This window comes from Anolis sagrei, chromosome 5 (assembly GCF_037176765.1).
Source record: "Anolis sagrei isolate rAnoSag1 chromosome 5, rAnoSag1.mat, whole genome shotgun sequence".
NCBI classification, from domain to species: domain Eukaryota; kingdom Metazoa; phylum Chordata; class Lepidosauria; order Squamata; family Dactyloidae; genus Anolis; species Anolis sagrei.
In genome coordinates this window covers 157769551-157781576 of record NC_090025.1, presented here as the reverse complement: position 1 = coordinate 157781576, position 12026 = coordinate 157769551, and the positions used below count along the sequence as shown (strand labels likewise).

General features: G+C 43.0%; 1 pseudogene; it reads left to right on the top strand.

Moving 5' to 3' along the window:
* The window catches only part of LOC132776054 (sodium-coupled monocarboxylate transporter 1-like), a 39365-nt pseudogene that overhangs the window by 21722 nt on the left and 5617 nt on the right, over positions 1-12026 (top strand).

The window sequence follows — 12026 nt, the reverse complement described above, 5'->3', positions numbered from 1 at the left end:
AAAACAGAAAACAAACATAATAAAATAGAATAAAAAATAAAGATAGATATAGAGTTGAGGTTTCTTGACTTCCAAGTATAATATCTGAGGTTTATTCCTTTTCCTTCTTTCACTATTTCTCTTCAGTTCCTTCTCCCTGGCTTCTTTAGTTTTTCTATTCCACAAATCTATTTCAGTGTAATCTTTTCTTCTTTCTTAAATCAAAATCTTCTTATTTCTTTGTTTTAAATATTCAGTAACTTGTCTCAAATCTCTCTCCTCTGCTATCTTCCCCTTGTTCTTTAAAATAAGGAAGGTAAGTCTATCCATGTTTTTGATTTCTAGTATTTAGCCGTTCATGGTATTGATATTGCGTTTCTTAGACGGTGCCTTCATTGGCATGAGCCATTATCTTTAAAGATTCACTATCTAGATCTATTCTTAGTCACATTTCCTTTTCTCTAGTTTTTTCACAGAAAGTTATTGTGCCATTCACTGCTTTTTGAACTTTGTTTTAAGATTTTAGACAATGCCTTGTTTGACTGTTATATGTAGATCATTGTTATATTCTAATAGTGTTACTTCTTTTCTGAAAGACATATACGTATTCAAATACGTTTGGTGTGCATTTGGCTGTGTGAAAAATATTTCCTGTTTGTGTTTTATTTAAAAGTTAGTTCATGTTAGTGTAATCCGTAGTTTACGAAGTAAGCCTTCACAAATAGAGGATTTTTGCCGTCCTGGTTTGCTGCCCTCTTATAAGGTACATGTTTCGAATGCAATGATGATATAGCTAATGTAAAATGTACATTTTTCCTAAGCAAGTCATATTTTAAAAGACTCAGTAAAACAAAAATGAAATTTTCATACTTTGACAATTGGTTTTTTTTAAAGCTTATGCCATATTTGGTACTGGAGATCCTGGGAGATTATCCAGGAGTTCCTGGACTTTTTGTGGCTGGGACTTACAGTGGAACATTAAGGTAAGTTTGAGTCATGATAAAATACTCCGTAACTATTGGTATCTATCCAGTCTTTTTTGTCCTGTATTGGCAATAAAAGTCCCAGTTTGGTCTAGCATGGGGATTTCTTTGGCTCCAGGATTGCCAGGTCTCAGGACATGGCCTCTGAGGCCTCTTCCACACTGCTATATAATCCAGATTATCAAAGCAAATAACTCACATATAATCGCCTTGAGTCACCTTCAGGCTGAAAAAGGCAGGATAGAAATACCATAAATAAATAAATAAGTAAGTAAATAAATACATTTCAAAGCAGATAATTTTGATTTTATATGGCAGTGTAGAAGGGGCCTAAGTTTCAATCTGGATCAAAGTAACAGGGTCTGAACTAAAAAAACCTCAGCGTTTGAACTCGTTCACATTTAACTAACTTTTTCTCATACCTTTTGACATTATGGCTTCCTTTTGAATGATTTTGTGTGTGTGTGTATAGGCGGTCCCCAAGTTACAAAGGTTTGTTCTTAAGTTGAATTTGTATGTTAGAACAGGTACATTTTAAGTGTAACTCCAGCCATCTCTCTCTCAGAGCTTTGGATAGCATAGGGAATTCTGGTGTGTATCCATTACTCCCACCAATTGCACTATCTTTCCATGGTGGTGGGATCATGTGCTTCTGTGAGAAGAAATGCTGTGTTGATAGCAACACTGCTGGTAGTGTCTATGGTGTTTGTTTTGCTGTCAGTGTCCCTGTTCAGAAAATTTCACCTAACTTCCTGTCTCAATTGGATTTTGGAAAATTTGACTTGTTGTGTAAACAAGGACTGGTGATAAAACATCAGTGTAGACTCCTTTTTCTCATGATTACTTTTTCAGAAGTGAATTTCCCTTCCAAGGGCTAGATTTTCTCTTCCTGTTGACTCACATTCTATTCTTAACTATGAGTCATCTGCAAGTCAGATGTTTGTAAGTTGGGGACTGTCTGTATATGTATAAAAATAATCATCAGTGGTTGGACGTAGTAATTCTCCTTTTGCTGCAAAGCATATTCACAATGTGTTTGAAGAAACATATTGATCACAAAATGCACTCTTCTCATCATAGTACATATAAGACTGCTTTGGAATGGCCTTTAGGCCAAACAAAAAGTTATGTCTTGATGCTTTCTGCAGTGCTTTATAAAAAGGGGATCCATCACATCAACAAGCTGAATGTCAGAGTTAGTCTCTCCTCCAGTAGTGTAATTAGGGGTACTGGTATGCCTCAAACAAAATATGTTTCATCACTTTTGTAACAGAATTTATATATGCTGTTTGTATGAAGAGGGATAAACGTGTATAAGAATAGAATAATTTTGAGGCATATTGACTCATAATTTAATCCTTACTTTCCTTTGTATGCAAGAACATGTTTAACTTACTGTATATACCCTTGTATACATTGAAAATTCTATATCCAGAAATTGACACCTCCCCCCCCCCCCCCAAATGGGCTGACTTATCTAAAGGCCAGTGCTGGAAACAGATAACAATGATACCAGCTTAGTGAATTCTCTGCTCCTTGCCATTTTAGGTACTTGAGGTGGAGCAGGGTGGCAGTGGCTATTTTTTAATAGGGCATACTGTATAATCCTCATAGTGGTAGGGCGTAGTAAGGCATGGCAATTTTCTGCAAGCCTTCCCTCTTCCTCACTTTCATTTTTAGCTTGTGTTGTGTTTAATAGCAACATGCGATGCCCATGAATGTGATATGTCCACCATTTTGGGTGCTTGAGGTGGAGCAGAAGAACAGCAGTCATTTTTGAAAGGAACTCACCATATAAGGCTCACCTCACACTCGTCTCTCTGTAGTCCTCCCTCATTTCTCTTCTCCAGCTTTCTTGAGGAGGCAAGCAGGATGTCTGCAGGCAGTGAAGTTATGCCAGAGAGTGCAGGCAAAAGACAAGAAATCAGCAGCCTCTTCAGCCAAATATCCCTTATCACTGTTCGTCTTTGCTCACTCACCATTGTATATATATATATATATAAGAACTGTTTGGCTAAAGGCTAGCATCTTTGTATCCCAAGAGGCTCGGCATATAAGTCACAAAAAATAAAAAATAAAAATAGCTGCAGCTCTGTATGCTATTTTCTCTACCAACTTTCCTGTCGGTGAAATTTGCAGGGTGGATCAATTCATCTACCTACTTCAGATATTGTAGAGTGTCCAGATATGCTTTTGTAAAAGGAAACTTTGGTAGGTGAGTTTTGTGAGTTCTTGTTTCTGCTGTTTCTCAGATCATCTTTGTTTACTCTGCTGCTCATTTTTTGAAATATTCATAATATCCTAGTCAAAATGTATACAAAATATTTTGATTTTATATTCCTCAGCACAGTGTCTTCTAGCATCAATGCATTAGCTGCTGTTACAGTAGAAGATCTTATTAGACCTCATTTCACGTTATCCGAATCAAGTTTACAGTGGATTAACATGGGAATGAGTAAGTTTTTTTGTCACTATTCCTAAGATGTCGCTTGACTTACACTAGAAAAGAATACAAGTGACATCAAAGTATGTCTTACTTCAAGTGAATCATATTAAACCAAAATATAAAAATAGTGACTGTATTATAATTTGAACGAAAGGAGGAAACACAGTGTTTTAAATATTCTGTGCAAATAGAAGCTGGCCAATTAATTCAAGCAAATTTCTTAGCTCTAGTTTTATAAAACGTAAAAAGCATTTGGACTTATTAACAGAATTTCTGAGCAAAGTATCCCTGTTGTGGTGAGATATCAATCAATCCATCAGTTTTGCTTAGGGCAGGTGGAAGTAGCAGATAGTTTTGGTGAATCAGATTTTCATTCTCCAGAATTTTATCCTGTTTATTACTAACCTGCTCTGTTGGGCATCATTGTTGAGTTCAATATTTACAATCTTTTAGTTAATGATTAAGGCTGGATCTACACTGCCATATAATCCAGTTTCAGAATGCAGATTAACTGCTTTGAACTGAATTACATGAGTATACACAGCCATATAATCCAGTTCAATATATTTAATCTGCATTCAGAAACTGGATTATACTCTTAGGCCCCATCTGTGTAGATGGGGCCTAAGAGTATTCCCATCTCACATGTCTGCAAACAATGAAAAGAAACAAGGTGTTTAGGACACATTATATGCTTTAAGTATGGTACGGTGTTTCTCCTACATATTTGATTATGACCATATAAAATCAAGATTGTCAGTGTAGAAAAGGCCTGAGGGCCCTTCCACTTCCCTTTATCCCAGGTTATCTGCTTTAAACTGGAATATATGAGTCCCCACTGCCAGATAACTTGGGATAAACAGATAATCTGGGATCAGATCCTGAGATAAAGGGGCATCTATCTGATGATCTGATGTGAGGTTGGGCCTCCAAAACCCTGCTAGGCCTACGCCTTCAGGGCAGAAGTGAGAAAGCAACAGAGAAGACTCAGTTCGTTTCCTTCTGATCTGAGGAGGTGTGTCAAATTTCCTCCCCTTCAAAAAACAGGAGGAAAATTATTTATGCAACTCCTATGGGATTATGTCATGGCTAGACAGCAGGACGTTTTTTGATGCCACCATTCTGCAGTGCAGCATGTTACACATCTCCTTGTGAAGATATGTGGTCAGATCTCCCCATAACAGATCCCTACGACTCTCTGACCTTGGACAAAAGGATCCAGTCTTTGTGGACGTTCGGATGCCCTCCAGACTAAGTGTTTTAGAGTCTGTGTCAGATGTGGAGTGAAGATCAGTCCCAGGTTGAGATCAATCTTTAGTCAATGAAGCAATCTCTCATTTAATTTGTTCTTGGCCAAAACCATCAGTTTCAAAATTCTAAGAAGTTGATGTATCAGAGAGGTGCAAAGTGCCAGGTAAAATGTGAAGTGTGATTTGCATTGTGGATTTATTTGCATTATGAACTTCCCACAAGTCATAAGTGGAATACAATTATATCTGTATAAAATGTTTTAGACATGAAAAATAAAATATATGTATATAACTTCCTGCTTATTGCACTACATGCTACTTTCACTTTTAAATGAATATCTAGCACTTAGTTTTGCATTTTAAAAATTGTTTCAATATTCATAGCCTTATAAAGGAAGAAAGAATATGACATTATACTGGTTTGGTAATTCTCAGAAGCAAATCTGAGCAAATGTATAATTAATTTATTATTTTTAAGGATAGAAATTGATCTTAAGCCTTTCAATCAGTTACAAATTCAAATATTCACATAAACTTTGTACACATTTATCTATTTAGATATTTTCTTTGGTGCAGTGTGCCTTTCCATGGCTGCAATGGCATCTGCTATGGGTGCTCTGTTACAGGTAAATTGCAAATTGCTACTAGTCTTCACCTACCCTATTAATTTGGATCAAAGCATCAAGTGAATTTTATGTAGAAGGCTTACAACATTCAAAATTACACACATTCAGTCTTTTCATAGAAAACTAAATTTATCCCTCAGCTTTTACCAGCTTTTGAATGAAAACTGTGTAGAAGTTTCATCCAAAGACCAACTGAGAGAGGATGTAAAGCTACCCACTTCCAAGTTCGTGAAGACTCCAGTAAACTGTAATGAAGATCAATTCAGAATATAGTATATAGTGACCCAAAAAAAATCAGATGGAAAAATATGTCCAGAGGGCGGGAATGTAAATATTTACTTATTTTGTTCCTGCATGCAACAATTATCTCTCTATCCCATGAAAAAATGAAAATATTGATGTAATTTTAATCACTATTCCTATTCTGCTGTTCTTCTTAGTTAATCCACAACAGTTGACATATTTATCTGTTTATACACAGATAACACATTTTGACCCAGTATGTTCCGCTTAGTGTTGAACTGTATTCTCAACATCATTGCCTATTCATCCAGCTTGAAGATTTCCTTCTGGAGTGTATTATAGGACCTTTTTGCCAACCTGGCTAATTCATCTTGAGTGCTCACCTCTCCCCCTTTCATTCTATCGATTAAAAACTAATAGGTCCAGTATAGATCCTTGTGGGATTCACTTTTTGTGTTGTCATTTATTCTTACTCCTGCTTGCTGTTACTCAGTCTTTTACCAGCATATAAGGGCAGTACCAGACAGCACTTCAACCTGAGCACAATTGTGTTTCTTAAATGTGATTGCGCCTGGGTTGAAGTCCAGACACCTCCCCCCAACATCTGGACTTTCCTGGGGTGGGGGGGTGGGTGTCCAGATGCCCTGCTGGATGTTACAATGGTACCTGGGCACAAAAGAAACCCCCCTGAAAAGCCTTTATAAAAGAAAATAACTTACTGGGACAGCATTTGACTTTGCAGCACACTTCCTGGCATGTACCAATTACGCATGAGGAGGCAGGAGCGATTCCCCCCACCCCCCGCCGCTTCCTTGCATGTAATTGGTACATTCCAGGAAGTGTGCTCCAAGGCCTAATGACTGCCAGGTAGGTTAGTTTCTATTTGAAAGACTTTTGTGGGGTTTTTTGGGAAGGTTGTGGGGTCCATCTCGCATCTCTGGGCTCCAGGAACCCAGAAGGTGAGAGATGAGTGTATGGACAGGACCCAGGGAAGTCCCAGGACTTCCCATGGACCTGTCCATACAGGGCCCATAGCCCATTACACCCATGCCTTTCACAAAGGCACGGGTCTAATGGCTATCTAATTAATTTGGGTAAAGCAGGGTTTTCCTGCTTTGTCTTGAATTAATCCTCTTTTACTGGAGGTATCGTTTGGCCACCCTCCATTTTAAACCAGGAGCTCCTGGAATAAAGCTATTGTCTGGATGGGCCCTGAGAGAGTCTGTAATGTTTTTGTATGATTTCTGCATTTACTTGCAAGTTTTGGTGAAGAACTTTCCCAAAATCTCTTGAAAGCCCAGGTACTCAATACCTGTAGGCTATTCCTAGCCACATGTTTGTTGATACTCTCTAAAAGGTTAAACCATGACTTGTTTTCTTAATTGCAGTGGGCCCTCAATTCACTTGTCTTTGTTTCCATCCAGCATAAGAGTTTGTTTCCAGTTTGGAGGGAGGAGCTACCTACTACAGAATGCTGTTTGTCATCCGATGGAAATGAATATTCATATGAAGTCTTGTATAATCATTTTTTGTGATTTAGGTCTGTGTTGTTGTTTTTGTCTTTTAGGCTGCACTCAGTATTTTTGGAATACTTGGTGGACCTCTTTTGGGAATATTTTCTTTGGGTATGCTGATGCCTTTTGGAAATGCTAAAGTATGTATTAATTGGGTTGCTTTGTGTTTTCCGAGCTCATTATACATCTTTCTGTTGCTAAATAGGTTCATGTGAGAAATGTCATCTTATATTTTCTTTTTCTGTCATTTCAAAGATATATGTATGTGCATATACATTCATTGGAATGTTTTTTTTTATATAGATATAACGTGAAGCCACGAGTGGTATAATGTTAATGAATAGTTAGGAGCTTCATCTACTGTCCTGTCTCCTTTCCTCTTGTGTGGAGTTTATTTCATATCTCCAATTTTGTTGAAGGCAAACATTTCATCTGTACTGGCAAACTAGAGTTTGCCTTAAACCAAAATAGGACACAGTACACCACTGTGAAACTAGAGGAACAGAGGAGAAAATGTATGAGTCCAGACTTTGTAGTTTGCAGAAAAATTACTTTTTATGTTGTGTCTCAGACTACCTCAGTAAAACTAAATAATGCACTCAATTTAATCCGACAAAGAGTTTTAAAGTGTTCATTATTCATTGTCTAAATTGCTGCATCCCAAAGGGTTTCTGTAAACCTCAGGCAAATTGAAATAAATCTGATTTTTTGTTGCAATATAGTAACAACCAACCATTGTGGATAACATTGATACTAACCAGGATTGGGGATTGGATGTAAAATCTCTAAACAAGTGCAGTAAAGTAGCAAACATAAATATGTTTTAAAACAACAATGCATCCATTTCAATATTGATGTTAACAAAGAATTCTATAGGAGTTAAGAGGGAATTTTCATATGTACTTCAAAAGAGTTCTGGAACAAACAACTTCTTCAATCTCTGGTTAAACAGATATTTCTTGTCGTAGTCACTGTGAATCGTACATTTGGTAACTCTGCGCCTGCGCAGTGCAACTTCCGGAACCTTCTAGAAAGTAAAAGAACAATTTAGCCCTCAGATAGGCCCGCCCCCCCTCCTCCCGAGTATATATAGCCCATGGGCGGGACTAGCCGACAGTTCTCTTAATCCGCTCGCGTGTTTAGCAACTTAGAGAACCTTCTACTCGATTTCTCTTAATCTGACTAATTGCTTCGATATTCTTGGTATTTCGACCTTGGACTGTTTTCTGACGACTCTTCTGCTTAGCCCTCTTGATTCGGCGCGCTACTGGACTGATTTTGAGGTACTTCGAACCCCGGACCGGCTCCTGACACTCCATTTGCTTGCTGATCATGGCTACCACTTCTTTTAAGAAGTGTTGTAAGTGTCTGAACATCTTGCCGGACACCGACGGGCACTCCCTTTGCCTCACCTGTTTAGGGGAGGCCCACTTGACACAAGCGTGCTCTATTTGTTCCTCGTTCACTCCTCAAACGATGAAAAACAGGGTCTCTAGACTCAGAGCGGCCCTTTACGAGAGAGCCCTGCTGCCATCCGTCGCCCCAGGGCAAACCACGGAACGCCCTTTTACCTCTCCTGGCTTCCTCCACTGGCCCGGTGAAAAAGAAGGCCAAGAAGCCTAAGGCTAAGGCCACGCAAGATGGCCGCCAAGCCCCTGCTCAAGGAAAGGGCTCGGAGGAAAGAGCAGGAAGGCTCTTGGGCTCGGGCCGCGAGGCCCTGCCGCTTGCGACTCCCAGAGCCCAATCAGAGGAGAGGCGCCCTCCGCAGCAGGCCCCGGTCTCCTTTGCGGCAGTTACGACATCGACTTCGCGAGCCGCGCATGCGACAGCCCCTGAGCTGGTTGCCCAAACGCCGCCCACTTCGGCGCTGCCGCTCCTCTCGCCCCCGCCCTTGAGCTGAGCCCAGGAGCCCCTGTTACCGCCGATCGCGGCTGAAAACACCTCGATGCCAATGGCCCTGCCCCTGTCGGCTTGCCTACAGCCAGAAACTCCTGCCACACCCCCTTCGGGGATCGAAGTTGCGGCTGACGGCTCCGCGGATCCCGCCTTAGAGGAACATGACGGCCCCTGTGGAGAAGAGCAGCCGGCTCCCAATGGGCCCGCAACCGCCCTGATACCAGCGTTCCCTTCGCAGCCCTGGCCACAGCGCTCCCTGCATAGAGGGAGCAGGAGACCGAGGCGATCCAGGTCTCCCTCCAGGAGGAGCGGGAGGTCGCGCCAACACCAGTGCAGATCGACATCGCGGCGCACTCGTTCTTCCTCGTCCTCCTCATCCTCCACATCCTCGTCTTCCTCCTCAGGGCGTTCGAGGCGGAGCAGGCATTCAAGGTCTTCAAGGACCCCTCACTGGGGACGCCCACCCATGGGCCCGCAGCCCTACCCTGGCTTCTGGCAAATGGGGCCATTGGGCCAGATGATCTTTGTGCAGGCCCCCCCGCCTCCTGTGCCCATGCCAACTGTACCAGCTCAGCCATCGACGGGAACCTTGACCATCCCGATGGCCTGGCCTTCGACCTCGACAGAGGGACCTTCTGCCTCCTCCCATGCCGCCCTGAGAGGGGCTCCTTTGTGTGGACCCTCATCCGTACTGAACTCTAATGACATGAATTCATGCAATGCTACTTCTGTGCTGGTCTCATCCCAACCCCCTCCCGCCCAGGCCGGCTTACTTGGGAATGATTCCACTGCTCTGTGTATGCCGTTGCCCTGTCCACAAGGTGACTCTACCCCTATGGGACCATCTGGGGTTCCATCGTCGGGAGGGCCGGGAGAGGGGGCTGCTGATATGGATAGCTCTGACTCAGAACAAGAGCTTTCTGACCCGACCCAACAGGGGGAAGGCGAGAGTGCCTCATTCATACACCCCGCTGATGTTAACAAATTCGCAGCATTAATTGATAGAATGATTAAGGCTTTAGACATCCCCGCCCCCAAACCTCCCGAACACGTGGAGGATCCGATGTTTCCGTCCGAAGAACAGGTTATAACCCCTGCTTCTCCGTTGCCTGTATTACCATACCTGTTAAAGTTACCGAAGGTAGCAGATATGTCCCCCTCCCTAGTTCCTGCTGTCCCAAGGAGACTGGATTCACTCTATAAGATTGATGTATCTTCTGCAAAATGGGTCACGGCCCCTCCTAGACCAAACACAGTGGTGGCTGAAGTCGCAAAGACCAAGCGACCCAAAAAATTCACTTACGCCCCCCCCCCCCTGACAGGAAGGGCAAGAAAATAGATACCCTGGGAAAGAAAGTACATTTCTCCGCAGGGCTATTCACCCGGATGGCGCATATGCTAGTGGCTATCAAACTTTTTTATGGGGGAAGATTTTGCCATATATTGATTTGTTACCAACTGACGAACAGCGGTTTCCCAGGGCACTGCATGCCAAGGCCCTGGAATTATCAAAAATGCAAAAAGAGTTTGCAAAGCATATGGCGGAGGCGGCGGGCAGCTTTTTCTCTACAGCCACCTCAGTTAGGAGGCACGCATGGCTGTGGGTCTCCAATCTCTCTGAGGAAGGGAAGGCCCTGGCAGAGGACCTTCCCTTTCACGAGGAGGGCCTCTTTAACCCTCAAACGGATGACAGACTGAAACAAAAACAAGACGTGAGGCAGGCTGGGGCAAGTTCGACTACGTATGGCAGCCCTACACCCAGCAACGTCAAATGTGGAACCTACCCTCTTCGAATTTTCGTAGGAATTATGGGAACTCCTACGGGGGCCCCTTTAGGAACAGGAACAACAACTCGTCCAGGTTCCAGGGTGGGAGTAGAAGCCCCTACTTCTCGGGGCCCCGTAACCAATCGTTCGGTAACAAACCCAAACCTCAGGCGGGGCCTAAGAAGCGTCTTTGACGCACTTACCCAGGAATCTGCCATTGAACTGGTTGAAACTCCTCTGCCTGTTGCAGCATATCCGGTTCCCACTGTTCAGGACTGTTCGCCTGCTGTTGTCCATCAATTTGGAGATAGGTTATGGTTTTTCTACCCTGCATGGTCGAGCATTACGACAGATAGATGGGTACTTTCTATCATTGCCCAAGGATACTCAATTGAGCTTCTGGATCAACCAAGGGTAGGCCATGTTAAGTGTACCTTACCCCCCTGCTGGACGATGTTAAAATGCTGCTAGAGAAGGGTGCTATCTCACCTTTGAGTCCTTCTATGTTCCCATACTGTTTTTTCTCCCGCTATTTTCTGATTGCGAAGCGTGGAGGTGGGCTGCGTCCCATCCTTGACCTCAGACACCTGAATAAACATATCCGGCCTAAAAAATTCCGGATGGTTACACTTGCCTCCATTTTGCCTTTATTGTCTGAAGGTGTATGGTTTGCCACCATCGACCTAAAAGATGCGTATTTTCATCTGTCGATCGCCCATCACCACCGTAGATTCCTAGCTTTTATGGTGGGGAACCAGGCGTACTGTTTTAACGTCCTCCCTTTTGGACTGTCCACAGCTCCTCAGGTGTTCACAAAATGCATGTCGGTGGTGGCCGCGTACCTACACACAAGGGAGGTTACAGTGTATCCTTACATTGACGACTGGCCAATCGTTTCGAGGTCATGGGGCAAGCTTCAAACCCAAATTTCTTGTGTTCTGTCCCTTCTCCAGTCCCTGGGCCTTGTTGTCAACATCGACAAATCATGTCTGTCCCCTTCTCAACGGATCACCTTCATCGGTGCCAAGTTGGACTTGGTCGCCCAGAGGGCCTTCCTTCCACCAGTCCGCTTCGCTAACCTGAGGGATCTGGTTCAACGGGTTATACATTCCCCCTTCGTGACGGCCAAGCAAGTTCAGATCCTGTTGGGGCACATGGCCTCCACCACCGCCGTTACACCGTATGCCAGACTGCGCATGGGACCCCTCCAGTCATGGTTTGTCTCAACATTCAACCCTGTCACGGATAAGTCCTCTGTGCGGCTCATGCCACCTGCCAATGTTTGTTGGTCCCTCCACTGCTGGTGGGATGCGCCATGGGTGT